We start from the raw sequence: 23,404 nt of genomic DNA on the forward strand, positions 1-23,404 counted from the left end.
TAGACCCCAATTAGAGTTCAAAGATTAATATCCCCCAATTACAAATAAGAATTATAGTGTACCTACGTGAGTTCATGCAACACGTAACCGTAAAAAAAGTAGAAACGCGCAAGTTCAGTCACTCTCCCATTACTTGAGCGAAATGCATTTGCATCCGTTCCTATCTACATACTTCAAATAGAACCGCAAACGGCGAACTGCAATCACACTTAGAAAAAAAATACACGAAAATAATAACGCTCATCAATGAGATAGGTAGCAACGTCACTTCGGCTGAGAGCGCGTAACGCGGCGAATCGCGAGAAGAAATGCGCACGAATTTCGTTGTAGATAGTACTCATCATCAGCAGCAATCAGCGGAATGCATTTTCCCCGCCGAACAAACAGCTGATAGAATGCAACTGCAAATGCACTCAAGCAAGGGAATTTGTTAGAGTCGTTTTGACCCTACTTCCCTGCGCTAGCTCAACAGGGGAAAATGTATTGATCACCGGAGAAATTTTACAACAATAACAATTCAAACTATGATTCTTGGGCGGACTTTTAAAACCAATTTGAACTTCACAGAAACAAACAACAAGAAAGAATAATTTTGAATTTTAGGGAATGCACTTTTAATTAAGACGCAACAATTTGGATGAAGAAAGACCATACATAACTTTTATTTTAAAAACTTTTCAATTCACTTTTCTTTGTGAGTGTTCTTCAATTTTAGGGGTTAATGAACCAAGAGAAAATGTGGTAAGATTTTGGGGTTTAATTTTGTACTTGCGCATTTATTTTTCAAACTCGACGAACTCGTTGCGGCCGTTTCTCGGTGGTCGACTCGTTGGGGGACTACTGCAGGAACGACGTAACGGGATCCGGATGAAAACAGGAACAGGGCAGTTTCAGGAACAGGTCGAATTGCACTTCGGGCAATCCGAGCAACTACTCGGCCTGTTGGGCGTAGGCCTGTCGTTCACTACACGGTCCGGGGAGCTATAGAGTTCGTGCACGATAAAACCACGCGAGTGTCTCACGACTATCGAGGGGCTTGTAACGGTTGGTCGGCACTGGAACTCCCAGAGGGAATTCCCACCAGGTCTCACCACAGCCTAAAGTGCCCCTTGGGGGTTGTAACGTAGTCGGGGCACTGTCACTTGCACGACCTAAAGCACTCACGGGTCACCGGTGTTCTTTAACAAAGGGCTGATGGTGATTAGCGACACTGGGGGAAAACTAATGTACTGGGGCTCCCTTCACTAAGCCACCTCGACCGACCAGTTGGGGAAAAACGACGTGAAGTCTTCCAACTGGCCGTTGAAAAAACTATACAGATCACAACTGGATCTAATGTAACGTGGGAAGGGGGTCAGAGCCACCCAATTGCGGATACGAACGATTGTCACGTTTTGGTGTGTGACCGCGCAGTTGCTGCTCCACCTCGGACCGGAACTTGCATAAAAAGCCTCGCGTCTTGCGAGCTCCTTCTATTTATACATTTTCTGCCTCTCATTTTAGCCCTGTTCCCATTTCCCGTCGGTGATGTTCTCGTCCCCTTCGATGACAGCAACATGACAGGAACAATACAGGAACTGACATATAGAGGGCTGGTGTCTTATTTTCTAACATCTCTTTTTATAGCGTGCATTCCAGAACAAATTATACTAGACTAACAAAACTAATTCCTAACAAATAACTAACTAAATAAATAATGAATGATTACGGCAAAAATAAATAAATAAATAAATAAATAAATAAATAAATAAATAAATGAATAAATAACGAAAAATTTAACAAATAAATAAATAAACAAAAACTTAATCCCTAAGTGACACCAGCCGATTGCTATTAAAATTAGGACAAGACATCACACAAACATGTAGATATCTTATCCTAATTTTAGACATTTACTAACAATAATTTTTATTTACAATATTTACAATGTTTTCATCCAAACTGGCCCAAAAATCACAATTTTTATTGTAACCATTAAATGAATGGTTACAATCTTCCCGGAGTCGGGGGTGAAAAAACCCGAGGACCAATGCATCGTGGTGGCTCCCTTAGCCTTAAAATCGCAACATATTCTAGAGTAATTGAGTCATAGCCAACCAGAGGAATCTTCCCATGTCGTCGATTCTAATGCCGGGTCACAACACACCATGTGTAATCGCGTAACCTACCGCCGCTCCCTTAGCATTAGAATCGCAACATATTCTAGGGTAATTGGGTCATCATTGCAGAGGAATCTTCTCACGTAGACGATTTTAAGGCCGGGTCACTAGACACGGTTGCAAAGGTCCTATCTCGAACGAGGGTTTTTTCCTTGGGTTCTCCGCTGATTAACTTCACAGAAATGTAACGGAATATCCTCATAGCCATTGTGAAGTAAGAGTGCAAGCACTTCACATACCGTGGCTCCCTTGGTCTTCAATTCGCAACATATTCTAGAGTAATTGAGTCATATCCAAGCAGAGGAATCTCCCCATGTCGTCGATTCTAATGCCGGGTCACTATGCACGGCAGGAATTAGCGCCTTACCTACCGCGGCTCCCTTAGCATTAGGATCGCTATATTAATTTGTTCATGCTTGCAGAGGAATCTTCTCACGTAGCCGATTTGAAGACGGGGTTACAAAGCACGGTAACAATGACCCAAGATTTTTCCCGAAAGACGCCCATTTCTGTTCGTTCCTCAACGGAGTCATCCCGAGCTAGTCGCCAAAACAAAGTCTTCCCTCCACCAAATCACGAGTCCATAATAGGAATTACTGATCACCGACTACCATTTTGCGTCATCTCAAAAAAATTCCATCTTTCTCTCCTCTGATCCAAATCGTTTCTCAAAACCAAAAGTGTCCCCCCAATCATTCAGTGTGCGATCTCGTCCAATAGGCTCTCAGAAAATTAAGAGATCATAAATTTGCCAAGACACCTCTTATCAAATGTTTTTCATTACCAGATTTGCCGTGACGACGTACATATTTCAGTATTTACCCTAAATTAGCCTAAAATAAATAAATAAACTACCTATTTCTATCTTAAATCACGCATTCTTTCTTGATTCATCCGACTAGTATTATCTTTCGTTCCTTTAATCATTCATACTCCCATTCATGCTATCATTCAACCTTCAATCCCTATAACTAACATCCAACACTTAATTACGTTATTACTAATAGAAAACTTAAACTTATTCATCAGTTTCAGTTCGTGCGCAACTGAAACGATTAATTTTATTAGAAGAATTACCAACTCGAAACGTTATTTCATTTATCGCTCAATTTTGAGTGCAAAATAGCGAAATAACGCAGAATTGGGTTTAATTCTTTGATCGTGTGTAAACATCGCACTAACTGGCTGCGTACTGCGCCAAACTGAACGAAACTCGCTTTTCGTTAATGATGACTGTTGGCGATTGATGATGACGGATGATGACGTGGCATACAAACGTCATTCATTGATGGGGATAGTTTTGGTTTCTCTGTGCGGCATGTGTGAAAGAAAACTAGAGGTGGGTTGGGAAATAATCGCGATTTTTGGAATCTTCTCCTTTACCTTCGTTTATTTTCAGGTCTTCACACGCCGGGGAATGCTCGTTGGGTCCGAGTGAGCCGGAATCGCTACTAGAGGAGCCAGAGTTCAGGTAAGGAGGTAAATAATTTTTGCCTTTCGATACCAAAGGTTTGGTTCCATGCTTCTTTTTAGATGTTCCGGATCCGGCTCGAATGTGATGGCTCGCTCAAAAGAGGATGCGATGTGTGGGTGGCTCGCTTCCCGTGCTCAAGAAACGGGATTACACCGAGTCTATGTGATCGGTTCACGATGTCCTGAATCGCTAAACCGGGTGATGATTCTTTCGAGGGTGTAGATTGCTCGGCTCTCGCTTCAAGGACGTGATAGGGTGCACTCGACGAAGAAGCGGAACGGAACGCGGCAACCGCAAGGGTACTTATTTGTTCCAATTTGTTTAGGTAAGCTGGTATTTACTTTTTTTTTTTTTTTTTTAGCAAACTAATCGTGATGGAGATGGTGTCTCGACCGGATGGAAAAAATGGTCTCGCTTTTGGAACACTTTAAAGACCATGTTAGCATTAATAGCAGCCGTGAGATGGTAGACGATTTGCTGGGATTGGCCGACCTGCTAGCGACGAATGGCTAGATACCGGATAAAGTGCTGGTAACGCAGGACCCTACCTACACTTGCGCGGAGCGCTTTTCTGGCTGGTAAAAAGCTTCTCCCGACCAATCAAAACAATCACTGGATTGTATTGCAAATTGTGGGAGTATTTTCTACATTCGGCAATAGAGAACAGTTTCGATTTGCCACTTAGCTACCAGTTAGCGTGTCAAGCGTGGATAACCAGCAGTGCACTATCCAAAATGTTTATTCAACTGTTGGCAGGATAACGACCGTGGAATGGTCTGTACCGAGGTCTGGCGAAAGGACGCTGTGCTTCTTCGGAATTGTCCTTCTTTCAGGATCTCAATCAGGATGCACACGCGCCACATAGTGTGAATAATTTCACCAGAACCCAAAAAGAATCATTTTCCACTAGGACGGACTAAGCTGGATATTTCGATCCATAAAATCAACAAACGGCTGGAAAAAAACAACGGTGAGTCATTTATCATTTTATCACACCTTCTCACATTTCAAAACGAGAGATAGTAGGGTAGCACTTTTATGCTGGCTTTATGTGTGCAGCGGGCCACACCCCTAAATCTTTGCCACTAAGATCTTCGAGTATGTACGAAGAGGTTCCACGTACACCTTTTATTTTACATGGTAGAAATTGCGGTCCGTATTTTGAATTATAGCTTTCCCCTGCATTGGAAAGCTTCATATTTCGACGATAAACTAATTGCCCTTTGATAAATGGTTTTGCTGGACGAATACGCAAATTATAGGTGTGTTTTGACCTGGCATACGCTTTTTCGAGATTCTTTTTGACTAGGTCGTAGATGTTCACAAATAGTTCTTTGCGTCTCTCCTCAAACTGTTCGGGAGTGAGATTTTCTCCGTGGCGGGCCAGGCGATGATCGCTTCCTAGTTCTGCGTATTCATGGCCGTGTATAATGAAGTATGGCGTAAATCCAGTGGGCAAGTGTATGCTGGTGTTCAATACCATTTCTATTTCAGCAATTCTAGTATCCCAGAGGCGCTGATCCTCTTTAACGTAGGTCCTAATAGCAGCGTTGATGGTTCGGTTTACTCTCTCTACGGGATTCGCCTGTGAATGATACCGTGAGTTCAACCAGTGTGTAATTTTGAATTGATCAAGCAATGACTTGAACTCTTTCGAGAGAAAACTAGAACCGTTATCGGTTATAATTATCTCAGGAACAGAATTCTTCATGAACCATTGATCTTTCAAAATTGCACACAGGGTTGAACTAGCGATTTTCTTCACAGGCTGAACTAAAACCCATTTCGAAAAGTAGTCCGAAACCACCAACAGATGCTGGTTGCCTTTACGACTTCTGGGAAGTGGGCCAATGAAATCGATCGAAATAACTTGCCAGGGGCGGTCGGCTAACCGCATTTTCCCCATTTCGGGTACCATAGCTACATGGGATGGCTTCACCTCTTTACACGTAGTGCATTGGCGGACATAATTTCGGATTTGCACCGCCATTCGCGGCCAGTAGAACCTTTGTCTTACCCTTGACAACGTTCGTTCGTATCCTGGATGGAATGCAGAGTCATGGGAATCCTGTATAATTTTTGGAATATCCTCCGTTCGTGGAATCATCTTCCATTCAAAATTTGAATCGTGCGGAAAGTCAGGTACCGAGATATACTTGAAAAGGTTACCATTTTCAACCCTAAAATCGACATATTCATCCGGTTTACTCACAACTTTATGCATCATGGAATCGTACCACGTTGTAGGTGAGCCGTCAATTGCTGCAATGCTACGAGACAGTGCATCAGGAACGACGTTTTCTTTGCCTTTCCTGTGCACTATTCTCATATCATATTGCTGCAGAATGAGCGCCCACCGACTACAACGAGATCCGACTTTCCACTTTGCATTAAGTATGTGAGTAAGAGCGGATGAATCGGTGATCAGAGTAAAATGGTAACCCTCAATATACCCTCTAAAAGCATCTATGGTTAACATAGCTGCCAATGCTTCCTTTTCGGCAGCATGGTAGTTTTTTTGTGGAGTGGTTAGTTTGTGGGAGTAGTACGCGATAACGCACTCTCCGTTCTCCTGCTGCTGCGTTAACACTCCGGCTACTGCTACATCGCTGGCGTCTGTCTGGATGGTAAAAGGGCGGCTGAAATCCGGGCTGGCCAATATGGGTGAAGAAATTAAAAGCTCCTTAATGCGGACAAATGCAATTTCGGCGTCTTCATTCCACCGAATCAGCTTAGATTTTGTTTGCAGCAGATCAGTCAGAGCTGCCGTGGTTCCACTAAAGTCTGGAATGAATCGCCGATAGTAATTGGCCATTCCAAGAAACCTTCTGAGCTTTGTTACAGTTGAGGGCCGTTCGTATTCTAAAATCGGCCGCACCTTTTCCGGATTCGCCCGTAAACCTTCCGTTCCTAAAAGGTAACCGAGGAAAGGTACTTCGGATACCCCAAATTGTGATTTTTCCCGATTGATGCTTAGGTTGGCTTCACGTAGACGACGGGAGATCTCCGTAAGAAGCTGTACATGATGCTCGAATGTTTCTGTAACCACGACGATGTCGTCGAGGTATACAAAAACATTCGGTTCCAGTATACCATGACCCAGTACGGAATCCATGATTTTGGCCAATGACGCAGGACTGTTGACCAACCCGAAACACATCCGGGTATACTGGAACAACCCTTTACCCTGCACGCTGAAAGCTGTGTACCTCCGGGACTCTTTTTCTAAGGGAACCTGTAAGAACGCTTCGGACAGGTCTATTGTAGACAAATATTTTGCCTTTGGTAACTGACCTAATATTCTTCCAGGGTGGGGTAGAGGGTAAGCATCACGGACAGTTCTTTCGTTGATCTTCCGTGCGTCTAAACAAAGCCGAACCTTGTTGGGTTTAATGACCGGCACGCAATTCAACGACCAGTCGGACTCGCTACGCTCAATGATGCCGGCCTCGAGCAACCGTTCCAGCTCAACAGCTACCAACGCCTGGGTTTTCGGAGACATCACGTATGGGAATTGACGAACTGGTGGCTTGCCTCTGAATTCCTCCTTCAAGACGATCCGATGAGTGGCCATAGGTGTAATGGTGAGTTTACCGTGACCTGCTGCTAAAAAGCTCGATTTAATCTCCTCTAATTTTCCTTCTTCTTCTAGCGACAAGCAGTTAGAGGGCGAAGAAACATTTTCCAGGACCACTGCATTCACGGAATCTCCAGACAACATAGTGGGAACGATCTGAAATTTGGTCCAAAAGTCCATCCCACAAATGCAGTCGATAGACAAATTAGCCACCACCAGAGTGGTGATGACTTTGGTTCGTCCATCAAACTGGATAGGCAGAAAGGCCTGACCTAAAATTTCCATCGAGTCACCACTAGCTGAACGGAGATCCAGCGATTTGTTCAGTGGACTCAGTTTTTCGTGCTTTGTCTTGCGGAAAACCCTCTGGTTAAGCAAGGTGTAATTGCTGCCACTGTCTAGTAGGGCACAAACGGGAATATCGTGAATCTGGATATCTACAAACGGACGGTGATCATTTGGGAATGGATATGAAATGTTACAGATTTCAGTATCTGCTGAATAATAATGATTCGGGACCGTTTCCCAGAACCACGGAGGAGCTGACGAATCGTCAGAAGAAGAAATTACGCCTGGCGTTCCTGCGAACCGCGGTTTTGGCTCGCAGTACCGTGGTTTTTTAAACAGTACGGACACATAGCAGTCGGAAAACCACGAAGCCCGCACTTGAAGCAGACAATGATTGGTGGTTGACGGCAAATTGCTGCATGATGTCCCTCCCGATTGCAGTTGTAGCACCGATTTGATGGAGGAGGCTTGTGGTTGTTTACCACCGTCTCCAATGTGAGTTGAGGCTGCGACTGATTGCCAGATGGTTCCCCGACTGCAGTAGATTTACTGGATATTTGCCGTGACGGACCAGGTAAATTTTGCGGGATCGGATTCTGGTTCTTCGGAGCAATATTCGCTTTAGAACCCGCTGAATTACCCCTCGGATATTGCTGAACTGGTACTATGAAATCAGAGTTTGATGCCTGCTTCTTGGTTTTGGTCGACCTCGGCTGCTCTGGATCTTCGCCTTCGACCACGTGAACCACCTTATCGGAGCCGAACACCTTGCTGTACGCGGAAAAATTAAGCGCGTCAAGCTTCTGACCCGCCGAGAGTAATGATTCCAAATTCAAAATAGGAATGAAAGCCATTAGCTTTTTGTAATCCATTCGCATATTTTGCTGAATGATTTGGATTTTCTCGAATTCTGGAATCTGTACACTCATCGTTCGGATCAACTTCTCTACTTCGCTGTAAAACTCATAGAATGACTCCTGCTGTCGTTGACGCCTTTGGTACACTTTCATTTTGATGAGAGCGTCCAAATCTGGGTGCATATATGTCCTGCGAAGTTCAAAAACAAGATGCTGCCAGCTGACGAGACGACCCATTGATCGCTGTGTCATATACCATTTGAGGGCAGATCCTGTAAACAAATGAACAGCCGATTCAAAAAGCTCCTGCTCGGAAACCTTTTCGGCCAACGACAGAGTGTGGACCAACTCTAGGAATTCATTCAGTTTCAAACCTTGATCATCTCCGCTGTACTTAGCCAAATTCCATTTGGAAACTGGCAAGGTATGTCGGGGATGAAAAGGGGGCTGAAACTGATGAGGAAACCCTGGATTCCCGTACGGCGATCCCCAATGTCCTGGAGGTAGACCGGATGGTCCCTGGTACTGGCCTGGAAACGCGTTATATGGGAGCTGAGGCTGAGAAGGATTCGGATTTGGACAATTGTTTGACCAGGAATTTGGCTGTCCGACATTATGTGAGAAATTCACATTGGGAAGGGATTGATTCGGGTTGCTAGGATTTACAGGAATTTGATTGGTAAGAGTGGGATATGGGTTTTGAGGATTGATAGTGTGATTCAGATGAAAATTTGAAATGGTGGGCTGGTTAGACGGAATATTTGGAAGTTTATTCTCACTGTGGGACTGAGAAATATTTGCTGTTAGGTATGGATAAGGATTGGTAGTTTGATGGTAAGATAAATGTGGGTGAGGATAAGTAGGATTAAGGGAAATTTGAGGGAAAGAATTGTTCTGAAAACTGGAGATAGCAGAAAAGTTTTCAGAGTAATTTCTGGAATCCCTTTCCAGTGGGTTCGAAACATTGAACACTTCTTGTTCCGTTTGAGTCTCAACTTCTCTTCCTTCTTTTCGTTTTGCCAATTCTTCTTCTAGGCCAACTATCCTCGCCTGCAAGCTGTGGATCCAATCCAGGTCGTCCTGGCCCAGAACAGAGGGTGATGGAAGCTCGACCTCCGTGTTGGTGTTTGCCTCGGTGATAGCCTGCGATGGATTTTGGACAACGATTTCTTGTGATTCGATACCCGGTGGATCGTAGACAGATTGCACGAGTTGGACTAATTCAACCAACACATTTTGCATCTGTGTTAGAAGATTAGGGGAACCTCGTGACGAACACAGAAGGGTAGCCACTCGTGTACCCACATGGGCTAGACGGGCTAAGCAAATTCTTTTCTGTGATTCGTCTGAAATGTTAGATTCTAAAAGTTTTTTTAACTGTTTAAATTTAAGCAAACAAAGCTCCCTCTCATTTTCGGGATGGCTTCTGAGACTTAGGGCACTTAATTTTAAACCGGATTCTTTCTCCCTTTTTAAGGCATCTCGCAAACATTTTCTTTTCCGAGATAAATCCAAACCTGATAGTATCACGTCGCGACATTTGAGCTCTTGCTCAAGTTCATCTTCCTCCAATAATTCCACCCGCATGACATGATACCACTTCACCAAGCGATCTATCGCTTGATTGAAATTCAAGTCCTCCATCATTGACTAACTCTAGCTTAGTAAGTAATAAATTAACTAATGTGATTCTTTTGGATATGTGAGCTGAAAAAGAAATATGCTACATATGTGGGTGGCTTTGGGTTCTTTTAAACGCCAAAGGAAGGCAATATCTGGTATGAACACAACTAAATGCAAGATTAGTCTTGGCAAATATGAACTTATAATTTTGCTGTTGGATAAGAAGGTACTTTAGAATGGTTAGTAACAATTTCAGATCGATCAACAATTCGGGAGAAGAGTATGGTTTGTATAATAGTTATTATCATTCGCTGCAATCAGGGAATTTTCATCCCCAAAACTTCCTCGTGAAATGACTTTAGAAAAACTTGCTTCAACAACTACGCGATTTTAATGAGGTTAAATTTAACTGAATTTCTCCGGGAGACCAATTAGAAAAAGGGATTTACTTCTGGTCTGGGAAGTAGACCACTTTTTCTTTCTATTTTAATAATGAAAATTTAAATTTAATCAGAAATTTTTACGTTGGGCGCCAATTGTTAGAGTCGTTTTGACCCTACTTCCCTGCGCTAGCTCAACAGGGGAAAATGTATTGATCACCGGAGAAATTTTACAACAATAACAATTCAAACTATGATTCTTGGGCGGACTTTTAAAACCAATTTGAACTTCACAGAAACAAACAACAAGAAAGAATAATTTTGAATTTTAGGGAATGCACTTTTAATTAAGACGCAACAATTTGGATGAAGAAAGACCATACATAACTTTTATTTTAAAAACTTTTCAATTCACTTTTCTTTGTGAGTGTTCTTCAATTTTAGGGGTTAATGAACCAAGAGAAAATGTGGTAAGATTTTGGGGTTTAATTTTGTACTTGCGCATTTATTTTTCAAACTCGACGAACTCGTTGCGGCCGTTTCTCGGTGGTCGACTCGTTGGGGGACTACTGCAGGAACGACGTAACGGGATCCGGATGAAAACAGGAACAGGGCAGTTTCAGGAACAGGTCGAATTGCACTTCGGGCAATCCGAGCAACTACTCGGCCTGTTGGGCGTAGGCCTGTCGTTCACTACACGGTCCGGGGAGCTATAGAGTTCGTGCACGATAAAACCACGCGAGTGTCTCACGACTATCGAGGGGCTTGTAACGGTTGGTCGGCACTGGAACTCCCAGAGGGAATTCCCACCAGGTCTCACCACAGCCTAAAGTGCCCCTTGGGGGTTGTAACGTAGTCGGGGCACTGTCACTTGCACGACCTAAAGCACTCACGGGTCACCGGTGTTCTTTAACAAAGGGCTGATGGTGATTAGCGACACTGGGGGAAAACTAATGTACTGGGGCTCCCTTCACTAAGCCACCTCGACCGACCAGTTGGGGAAAAACGACGTGAAGTCTTCCAACTGGCCGTTGAAAAAACTATACAGATCACAACTGGATCTAATGTAACGTGGGAAGGGGGTCAGAGCCACCCAATTGCGGATACGAACGATTGTCACGTTTTGGTGTGTGACCGCGCAGTTGCTGCTCCACCTCGGACCGGAACTTGCATAAAAAGCCTCGCGTCTTGCGAGCTCCTTCTATTTATACATTTTCTGCCTCTCATTTTAGCCCTGTTCCCATTTCCCGTCGGTGATGTTCTCGTCCCCTTCGATGACAGCAACATGACAGGAACAATACAGGAACTGACATATAGAGGGCTGGTGTCTTATTTTCTAACATCTCTTTTTATAGCGTGCATTCCAGAACAAATTATACTAGACTAACAAAACTAATTCCTAACAAATAACTAACTAAATAAATAATGAATGATTACGGCAAAAATAAATAAATAAATAAATAAATAAATAAATAAATAAATAAATGAATAAATAACGAAAAATTTAACAAATAAATAAATAAACAAAAACTTAATCCCTAAGTGACACCAGCCGATTGCTATTAAAATTAGGACAAGACATCACACAAACATGTAGATATCTTATCCTAATTTTAGACATTTACTAACAATAATTTTTATTTACAATATTTACAATGTTTTCATCCAAACTGGCCCAAAAATCACAATTTTTATTGTAACCATTAAATGAATGGTTACAAATTGACCAGGGTGGTGGGGGAGTTGGTTATGAATGTACCAGCCCCATCCATCAGTCTCAGTCGGAATGAAACGGAACGGATGTGCTCCTGCCGAAATGTGCATCCCTGGTCTCCATAGGGATGCGCTCAGTTGTGCCCATTTGGGAGCAGCGATGCACGGTCCCGGATGAGAAAGTTTACCTTATCATAGCGTCATTCCGTTATTGGTGTGATAGACGTGTTGGACGGAAGATTTGCAGAGACGGACTGTGGGTAAAATTGCCAATTAACATTAAAAAGTCTCAACCTTTTTCTTCCTTTTTGGAAAATCTGTTGATTCACATTACATGGTAGGAATTCTTAAAATTTGGCGAAAATTGCAAACGGCATGATTTCGTCAACAAACAATTCACGGCAATATTCTCGTTTTCTCCATCTAAGTGAATAAGATGGTGAAGGCAATGTAATGTACACTGGGGATTTTCGATTTAAAAAAAGGTACCTATTTCGTTTTCAAGCACCCCGCGCGTGATAAGCTCTTGTAAAGGGTGTCCATGATGAAATTGCCACACATAAAATTGATTCGCAAAATTAGAGTTATCATCCGATTGCCATCAAATTTTCAGGGATTGAAAAATAACTATTCAACTTCATTTTACCATTCTACTCGTATTTTATTTACAGTCCATACGCAAATGCCGCACCTTGGCCTTAACCCCGGCCATAAGATTCTGCACAACCTGTGAATCAACCGTTTTTTGCATGTAAACCCATACTTTCTTCAGTTCTTCGACTGCCTCCACTACCTTAGATCGTTTAAGAAGGTGCTGCTTCATAATCGCAAAGCACTTCTCGATGGGGCGGAGCTCCGGAGTGTTGAACATTTTCGGCCCGAAATTGATCTTATTGACTTCATTCCACTTCAGCATGTCCTTGGAGTAATGGCATGAGGCCAAATCCGGCCAGAAGGTTGTTGGAACGTTCTGGGCCTTCAGGAGAGGAAGTTGGCTTGCCAAACCAGGAATTTCCTCGCAAATTTGGACATCTTCTGAGTGCGGATATGCTCCGGAAAGCTGAACTTATCCTTGGCCGTGAAAAACAAGTTGCCGGGGATCTGTTTGAAGTCGGCCTTCACAAAAGACGAAAGACGTTTTTCGGCTAGAGTGACAACTGGAATCGAGTGACTAGGGTGACTCGACTATCGTCAACTTACGCGTGGCGCAAACCTAATGGCTAGTAAAAATGAATAAAAAAAATTATTTAGACTCCCACCACACAACGTACAAAAAATAGCAACAATTTCTTCCCCGCTGTCAGCATTGCCACATTCCAATCTTTACTCTTACTGAAAAAAAAAACACGGTTCAAAATCTATCCTTCTGTGTCGTGACACACCAAACCGAAATCCCTCTGTTTTGCAATTGTTCTGCCCAAGTCCGCCGTTTGATTACAACCTGGGGGAGGAAGACTGAATAAAAAAAGAAAAAAATCTTTTAAACGTCAAATTTCTCTCAGCAATCTACCGACCAGTGCGAAGGTTCAAAATCTTACTTTCATATTTAGTGAATTTCAATAAAACTTTTTTAATGCTGAAAACCACTTGTTTTGCATGAATCAATGATTAAATTAGGTTTTGTTTTGCTCTGGCGAATTCTGCAGATCAGGCGTATTGAGTTGCTCAAATTTCGTTGAAGTTTTTGAAGCTGATAAATAAAAATTGCTTGATTAATGGTTGTTCTTAAAATGGCTTGAATAACAGATTTAGATTTAGGGTAGTTCCCATTGATCGAACAAATTTTTTATATAGTTTAAAGTTTACGATTACAAATCTTTTCAACAATTGTTGGCTTTTTGCCGAACAGTAAAAAAACGATACAGAAAACGATACAGCGAATTTCAGTCTTCCACCCCCAGATTACAACCACCTTTGGACGTTTGTCTGCCTTTGATAAGTGGAAAGCCAGAAAGTAAGTGAAAATCGTCTGAGCTAGCCGATTGTTACAGTTGATAAAAAAAAGAAATAAAAAAATCTGTACTTTAAAAGAAAAATCTGTAATTGTGGCTACCATCAGGGGTGTCAGGTGTCCTGATTTTTCAGGATTTGTCCTGATTTTTGAGAGGGCGTCCTGATTTTTTAAAAACGCTTGAATTGTCCTGATTTTTGAAAAATGACCTTTAAAATGTCCTGATTTGTCCTGATTTTTGAAAAATATCTAAACTTTAACTAATTTTTTTGTTAAATGGTGAAAAAATCAAACCAATCTTCTATAAAATAGTTAAACTAATTTAACCGATGATAATCTTTGGTTCAAATGATATTTGAATAGTGTTTTTCGATGTTAACTTCAGGACATAGAAGGTTCTTCTCACTGTAGTTGCATAACTTTAGGCGTTTTCAGCACCTGTATTTCGCCTTTAGTTATGCAATACAAGCAGAGCTGCATGTTATTTACATCAATTTAGTGGTGTTCTGATAAATCCTGATTTTTATCATTGTGGTGTCCTGATTTTTATCAAAACCACCTGGCACCCCTGGCTACCATGCCTACTGCTGTTTTGGATTTTGTTTCTTGCAAAAATAACTATCAAAGGTGGTGTTCGGAGCAGAGGTGCCAGGTGGTTTCGTCAATAATTAAAGATACGGCGATAAAAAAAAACAGTTTTTTTCAGAACACCAGTACATTCTTAGAAATAAAAAGCAGCTCTTCTTAAATTACAAAAATGAAGACAAAACAACCGCGTCAACAGAAGAGATCAACTTTTTGGCTGGCTTGCAGTTTATATCGAGAAACATCGTTTATTTAAGTATCATCTGAACCGAATATTACCATTGGTTTAAGAGGTTAAACCAGGGGGATGGCATCTTTGTTCTATGTCATTAAATTAAACAACCTTAAAAATTACAAGCCCACGATTTTGTGGGCCCATAACGAACCTGACATTTGGCTGCCAATTAATTGGACTAAATGTCAAATCCTAGAGAATTATGCTTGATTGCAAACTAACACAACAATTATTCTGGTTCCTCATTGGTGGAAATTTTGACTTTTTCAATTCTGTACTACCTTGAGAGGGAAAAACCATATTCCTCTCTCCCGATGGATAGAAACATAGAGAAAGATTCTTGCTCGAAAGAAGAAACAGGTTGTCATCCTCCTGGGTTAAACTGTTTTATCACAGATTCGTTTGATGTTCTCATCATTCATCTATACATTTAATTATAATTAATTTTTTTTTGAAAATCAGGACATTTCAAAGACCAATTTTCAAAAATTCAGAATAATTCGAGAGTTTTTGCAAAAATCAGGACTGCCCAAGGATTGAAAAACTCATTCATACGAGCGACGGAACCTGCATCGCTCCGATTTTTGCTCATAAGAATGTCGTGGAACGCGAATGAGGTGTGAGCAGCGTTGCCAACCTTCCAGATTTTTCTGGAATCTTCCAGATTTTCATGTGTCATCCAGAAATACAGACCTCATGTTGTCTGGTCCAGACTTTTCATAAATTATCCAGATTTGTCCAGAAATTTCTATAAGCTCAACGTTTTAGTAAAAAAATGCTATTAAAATCAATTGCTCATAACTGCAAGATTGAATTTACTGTGAAGCAGAATACAGAAGTTATTTTGACAGCTGAATGGGTCTAAGCTTTCGGTTGTTCAAGCTTTCGTTCACATATACTCAGACATTGATTATTTTCAAGGAATGAGTATAGATCCTTAGACTACTACAATATTGCGATTTGACGACCAAAAAAAAAAAAAAGGTCATCACCTACAAAGATAGTCATCCAGACTTTTCCAGACATTTTTTTCAAAATCTTCCAGACTTTTCTGAAAAACAGTTGGCATCCCTGGGTGTGAGCGAGAATCTCCTGTTCTCACGAATCAATCCCGACCAAAACGAAAACACGAACAAGGTTCCTGATTCCTTTTTATTTTGCTTCCCTCTTCGCACACAAAGTTGAGCATCAACCCGACGATTGCGTAGCAGCGAGCTGGTTCGTGAAAATTTTTACCAACCCGCTCATGAACCGTGTTAGTAATGATATTATTTCTTCCCGTGGAAAAATCTTCGTCCCTTTGCGAAGCTTGAGCTTAAAAAAACACTAACAGCAACAATACTGACGCCAAGCCGTGTTGGCTTTCAACAGCGTTGGCCAACAGAAATTGAAAAAAAGAAGAACAGTGTGCATACGGTCGGTAGAGTCAATCCATGTTAGTGATGTTGCTTTTCAGTGCTTTTCAGGCAAAAATGCCGAGCCAAAAGAATACATTTCCTTCATGCTAGTGGTGTTATTATTTCTTCCTACGGAAGAATGTGCGTCACTTTTTGAAGCTACAAGCTTGAGGGAACATCAATAACATCAACAGCAACAGTGTACACTTGTGTAGGGCAAGCCAATCTTCAAACGATCGGTGCCCGGATGGTACGGTACGGAGCCGAAAGATTCCTTTTTCTTTTTCTTTTGAACTGACGTACTTACTCCTCTAAACAAACAGCAAGCTTGGTATCTAAATTTTCACGAAGCAAATACGAGTCTCTCGTGATCAGCGTTGCCAACCTTCCAGATTTTTCTGGAATCTTCCAGACTTTTTGGACTTTTGGCAGACTTTTTTTAAATTTCGAAACTTCCAGACTTTTGTCATTTCTTCCAGATTTTTCCAGACTTTTGAGTTTCGACATGAACATTCAAAATTTTGGTTGCAAAATGGCAGGAAATGATTCGAATTAGTTTTCGAAGAGTGAGGAATGCCACGAAGTTCTATCAACAGGAAGTAACGTATAAAACGTAGTATAGCCGATATCAACATATTAATCTCAGGCATTGATAGTGTATAGAACGTATGATGGATATAAAGTAATAAGTGTTATTCCCTAGACTGCAATATTGACCAAAAAAAAAAAAAAAAAGGTCATCACCTAAACAGTTCGCCATCCAGACTTTTCCAGATTTTTTTTTGAAAATCTTCCAGACATTTCTGAAAAACAGTTGGCATCCCTGCTCGTGATCCCGTTGCTCAGACTCGCTCATCATGAATATTTTGTAAAACGAGCAACAAAGAAACTGCCATCGTAGAATCGTTTGTGTTGCTATTCGTGATTGTATTGAGCACAAACGAATAGCGAGCCGGCGGCGAAGCATTCTCATGTGAGTTTCGATGAGTGAGCGATTTTTATAGTCCTTGGGACTGCCTCTCGAAAATCAGGACCAATCCTGAATAATCAGTACGCATCTGGCACCTTTGGTTCGAAGAGCGGCGTCTTTTCTCGTAAACGTATTTTTTCCAAGAAGAAACGGTGTTAGCTGAGTAAGCCCTCAGATTTTTCCTCAAGACAAGGCGCAATAGATTTTTTTCCGGAGAAGGTATCAACTCTTGTTATAGAGATATCATTTGAAACTAACAAAAAATATGCATTTTTTTGGCAAAATTGTAGAAAAAACAGTGTGAAAATTTTTGTCATTTTTGTCATTTTTGTCATTTTTGTCATTTTTGTCATTTTTGTCATTTTTGTCATTTTTGTCATTTTTGTCATTTTTGTCATTTTTGTCATTTTTGTCATTTTTGTCATTTTTGTCATTTTTGTCATTTTTGTCATTTTTGTCATTTTTGTCATTTTTGTCATTTTTGTCATTTTTGTCATTTTTGTCATTTTTGTCATTTTTGTCATTTTTGTCATTTTTGTCATTTTTGTCATTTTTGTCATTTTTGTCATTTTTGTCATTTTTGTCATTTTTGTCATTTTTGTCATTTTTGTCTTTTTTGTCATTTTTGTCATTTTTGTCATTTTTGTCATTTTTGTCATTTTTGTCATTTTTGTCATTTTTGTCATTTTTGTCATTTTTGTCATTTTTGTCATTTTTGTCATTTTTGTCATTTTTGTCATTTTTGTCATTTTTGTCATTTTTGTCATTTTTGTCATTTTTGTCATTTTTGTCATTTTTGTCATTTTTGTCATTTTTGTCATTTTTGTCATTTTTGTCATTTTTGTCATTTTTGTCATTTTTGTCATTTTTGTCATTTTTTGTCATTTTTTGTCATTTTTGTCATTTTGGTCATTTGTTGTCATTTGTTGTCATTTGTTGTCATTTGTTGTCATTTGTTGTCATTTGTTGTCATTTGTTGTCATTTGTTGTCATTTGTTGTCATTTTTGTCATTTTTGTCATTTTTGTCATTTTTGTCATTTTTGTCATTTTTGTCATTTTTGTCATTTTTGTCATTTTTGTCATTTTTGTCATTTTTGTCATTTTTGTCATTTTTGTCATTTTTGTCATTTTTGTCATTTTTGTCATTTTTGTCATTTTTGTCATTTTTGTCATTTTTGTCATTTTTGTCATTTTTGTCATTTTTGTCATTTTTGTCATTTTTGTCATTTTTGTCATTTTTGTCATTTTTGTCATTTTTGTCATTTTTGTCATTTTTGTCATTTTTGTCATTTTTTGTCATTTTTGTCATTTTTGTCATTTTTGTCATTTTTGTCATTTTTGTCATTTTTGTCATTTTTGTCATTTTTGTCATTTTTGTCTTTTTTGTCATTTTTGTCATTTTTGTCATTTTTGTCATTTTTGTCATTTTTGTCATTTTTGTCATTTTTGTCATTTTTGTCATTTTTGTCATTTTTGTCATTTTTGTCATTTTTGTCATTTTTGTCATTTTTGTCATTTTTGTCATTTTTGTCATTTTTGTCATTTTTGTCATTTTTGTCATTTTTGTCATTTTTGTCATTTTTGTCATTTTTGTCATTTTTGTCATTTTTGTCATTTTTGTCATTTTTGTCATTTTTGTCATTTTTGTCATTTTTGTCATTTTTGTCATTTTTGTCATTTTTGTCATTTTTGTCATTTTTGTCATTTTTGTCATTTTTGTCATTTTTGTCATTTTTGTCATTTTTGTCATTTTTGTCATTTTTGTCATTTTTGTCATTTTTGTCATTTGTTGTCATTTTTGTCATTTTTGTCATTTTTGTCATTTTTGTCATTTTTGTCATTTTGGTCATTTGTTGTCATTTGTTTCCATTTGTTTCCATTTGTTGTCATTTGTTGTCATTTTTGTCATTTTTGTCATTTTTGTCATTTTTGTCATTTTTTGTCATTTTTGTCATTTTTGTCATTTTTGTCATTTTTGTCATTTTTGTCATTTTTGTCATTTTTGTCATTTTTGTCATTTTTGTCATTTTTGTCATTTTTGTCATTTTTGTCATTTTTGTCATTTTTGTCATTTTTGTCATTTTTGTCATTTTTGTCATTTTTGTCATTTTTGTCATTTTTGTCATTTTTGTCTTTTTTGTCATTTTTGTCATTTTTGTCATTTTTGTCATTTTTGTCATTTTTGTCATTTTTGTCATTTTTGTCATTTTTGTCATTTTTGTCATTTTTGTCATTTTTGTCATTTTTGTCATTTTTGTCATTTTTGTCATTTTTGTCATTTTTGTCATTTTTGTCATTTTTGTCATTTTTGTCATTTTTGTCATTTTTGTCATTTTTGTCATTTTTGTCATTTTTGTCATTTTTGTCATTTTTGTCATTTTTGTCATTTTTGTCATTTTTGTCATTTTTGTCATTTTTGTCATTTTTGTCATTTTTGTCATTTTTGTCATTTTTGTCATTTTTTGTCATTTTTTGTCATTTTTGTCATTTTGGTCATTTGTTGTCATTTGTTGTCATTTGTTGTCATTTGTTGTCATTTTTGTCATTTTTGTCATTTTTTGTCATTTTTTGTCATTTTTGTCATTTTGGTCATTTGTTGTCATTTGTTGTCATTTGTTGTCATTTGTTGTCATTTTTCTCATTTTTGTCATTTTTGTCATTTTTGTCATTTTTGTCATTTTTGTCATTTTTGTCATTTTTGTCATTTTTGTCATTTTTGTCATTTTTGTCATTTTTGTCATTTTTGTCATTTTTGTCATTTTTGTCATTTTTGTCATTTTTGTCATTTTTGTCATTTTTGTCTTTTCCGTCATTTTTGTCATTTTTGTCATTTTTGTCATTTTTGTCATTTTTGTCATTTTTGTCATTTTTGTCATTTTTGTCATTTTTGTCATTTTTGTCATTTTTGTCATTTTTGTCATTTTTGTCATTTTTGTCATTTTTGTCATTTTTGTCATTTTTGTCATTTTTGTCATTTTTGTCATTTTTTGTCATTTTTTGTCATTTTTGTCATTTTGGTCATTTGTTGTCATTTGTTGTCATTTGTTGTCATTTGTTGTCATTTTTGTCATTTTTGTCATTTTTGTCATTTTTGTCATTTTTGTCATTTTTGTCATTTTTGTCATTTTTGTCATTTTTGTCATTTTTGTCATTTTTGTCTTTTTTGTCATTTTTGTCATTTTTGTCATTTTTGTCATTTTTGTCATTTTTGTCATTTTTGTCATTTTTGTCATTTTTGTCATTTTTGTCATTTTTGTCATTTTTGTCATTTTTGTCATTTTTGTCATTTTTGTCATTTTTGTCATTTTTGTCATTTTTGTCATTTTTGTCATTTTTGTCATTTTTGTCATTTTTGTCATTTTTGTCATTTTTGTCATTTTTGTCATTTTTGTCATTTTTGTCATTTTTGTCATTTTTGTCATTTTTGTCATTTTTGTCATTTTTGTCATTTTTGTCATTTTTGTCATTTTTGTCATTTTTGTCATTTTTGTCATTTTTGTCATTTTTGTCATTTTTGTCATTTTTGTCATTTTTGTCATTTTTGTCATTTTTTGTCATTTTTTGTCATTTTTGTCATTTTGGTCATTTGTTGTCATTTGTTGTCATTTGTTGTCATTTGTTGTCATTTGTTGTCATTTGTTGTCATTTTTGTCATTTTTGTCATTTTTGTCATTTTTGTCATTTTTGTCATTTTTGTCATTTTTGTCATTTTTGTCATTTTTGTCATTTTTGTCATTTTTGTCATTTTTGTCATTTTTGTCATTTTTGTCATTTTTGTCATTTTTGTCATTTTTGTCATTTTTGTCATTTTTGTCATTTTTGTCATTTTTGTCATTTTTGTCATTTTTGTCATTTTTGTCATTTTTGTCATTTTTGTCATTTTTGTCATTTTTGTCATTTTTGTCATTTTTGTCATTTTTGTCATTTTTGTCATTTTTGTCATTTTTGTCATTTTTGTCATTTTTGTCATTTTTGTCATTTTTGTCATTTTTGTCATTTTTGTCATTTTTGTCATTTTTGTCATTTTTGTCATTTTTGTCATTTTTGTCATTTTTGTCATTTTTGTCATTTTTGTCATTTTTGTCATTTTTGTCATTTTTGTCATTTTTGTCATTTTTGTCATTTTTGTCATTTTTGTCATTTTTGTCATTATTTTTGTCATTTTTGTCATTTTTTGTCATTTTTTGTCATTTTTGTCATTTTGGTCATTTGTTGTCATTTGTTGTCATTTGTTGTCATTTGTTGTCATTTTTGTCATTTTTGTCATTTTTGTCATTTTTGTCATTTTTGTCATTTTTGTCTTTTCCGTCATTTTTGTCATTTTTGTCATTTGTTGTCATTTTTGTCATTTGTTGTCATTTTTGTCATTTTTGTCATTTTTGTCATTTTTGTCATTTTTGTCATTTTTGTCATTTTTGTCATTTTTGTCATTTTTGTCATTTTTGTCATTTTTGTCATTTTTGTCATTTTTTTCATTTTTGTCATTTTTGTCATTTTTGTCATTTTTGTCATTTTTGTCATTTTTTGTCATTTTTTGTCATTTTTGTCATTTTGGTCATTTGTTGTCATTTGTTGTCATTTGTTGTCATTTGTTGTCATTTTTCTCATTTTTGTCATTTTTGTCATTTTTGTCATTTTTGTCATTTTTGTCATTTTTGTCATTTTTGTCATTTTTGTCATTTTTGTCATTTTTGTCTTTTCCGTCATTTTTGTCATTTTTGTCATTTTTGTCATTTTTGTCATTTTTGTCATTTTTGTCATTTTTGTCATTTTTGTCATTTTTGTCATTTTTGTCATTTTTGTCATTTTTTGTCGCTTTTTTTGTAATTTTTGTCATTTTGGTCATTTGTTGTCATTTGTTGTCATTTGTTGTCATTTGTTGTCATTTGTTGTCATTTGTTGTCATTTGTTGTCATTTTTGTCATTTTTGTCATTTTTGTCATTTTTGTCATTTTTGTCATTTTTGTCATTTTTGTCATTTTTGTCATTTTTGTCATTTTTGTCATTTTTGTCATTTTTGTCATTTTTGTCATTTTTGTCATTTTTGTCATATTTGTCATTTTTGTCATTTTTGTCATTTTTGTCATTTTTGTCATTTTTGTCATTTTTGTCATTTTTGTCATTTTTGTCATTTTTGTCATTTTTGTCATTTTTGTCATTTTTGTCATTTTTGTCATTTTTGTCATTTTTGTCATTTTTGTCATTTTTGTCATTTTTGTCATTTTTGTCATTTTTGTCATTTTTGTCATTTTTGTCATTTTTGTAATTTTTGTAATTTTTGTAATTTTTGTAATTTCTTTCATTTTTGTCATTTTTGTCATTTTTGTCATTTTTGTCATTTTTGTCATTTTTGTCATTTTTGTCATTTTTGTCATTTTTGTCATTTTTGTCATTTTTGTCATTTTTGTCATTTTTGTCATTTTTGTCATTTTTGTCATTTTTGTCATTTTTGTCATTTTTGTCATTTTTGTCATTTTTGACATTTTTGTCGTTTTTGGTCATTTCTGCCGTTTTTGTCATTTTTGTCATTTTTGTCATTTTTGTCACTTTTGTAATTTTTTTCATTTTTGTCATTTGTGTCATTTTTGTAATTTTTTTCGTTTTTTTATTTTTGTAATTTTTGTAATTTTTGTAATGTTTGTAATTTTTGTAATTTGTGTCATGTTTGTAATTTTTGTAATTTTTTTTATTATTACAACTTTGATATAACAAAAATTCTCACTATGCTGCTTCTAGTCCAGTGCAATTATTCATGCATTCCTGATACTGTTCAGTCAAACGGCCTTCTCATGATGATGAAGTTTGGATATGTGAGTAAACAAAACATCCGGAGGGAGAGAAAAAAGTTGAGTACCTCCTACTTGTTTTGTAAAATGATTGTTAAAATGTTGTCATTACAAAAATAATCACTGTGAGAAAAATTACTCTTACTCACGCAATTTTGGCCCTTCGATGATAAAATAATAATTTCACATTTTATTCGCGTAAATGGACCAATTAGTATAATAAATTTTAATACAATCAAAGCCGGTGATGGAAAAACATAATCGGACGGAGGTGAAAATTGCGATAGCCGTTGATGAAAAAAAAAAACGAAAATTAAACATATAGGCTGGTCGAAGCGAATTGCCGATCCGCGAAAAATCCACCCGCGTGTTTTTGTTGGGATGCACCAAACTGCACCGAGCGATGCG

At 37.2% G+C, this 23,404-nt stretch overlaps 1 long non-coding RNA gene across 1 annotated transcript; it reads left to right on the forward strand.

Moving 5' to 3' along the window:
* The first annotated feature begins 3,435 nt into the window (after positions 1–3,435).
* Positions 3,436–9,717, forward strand: LOC129740070 (uncharacterized). Its single transcript, XR_008736087.1, has 5 exons — positions 3,436–3,498; positions 3,559–3,630; positions 3,693–3,932; positions 3,995–4,603; positions 9,391–9,717. It is a non-coding gene; the product is annotated as an uncharacterized LOC129740070 (long non-coding RNA).
* Positions 9,718–23,404: the final 13,687 nt, after the last annotated feature.

The sequence above is a fragment of the Uranotaenia lowii genome, chromosome 1 (genome assembly GCF_029784155.1).
Source record: "Uranotaenia lowii strain MFRU-FL chromosome 1, ASM2978415v1, whole genome shotgun sequence".
Taxonomy (NCBI): domain Eukaryota; kingdom Metazoa; phylum Arthropoda; class Insecta; order Diptera; family Culicidae; genus Uranotaenia; species Uranotaenia lowii.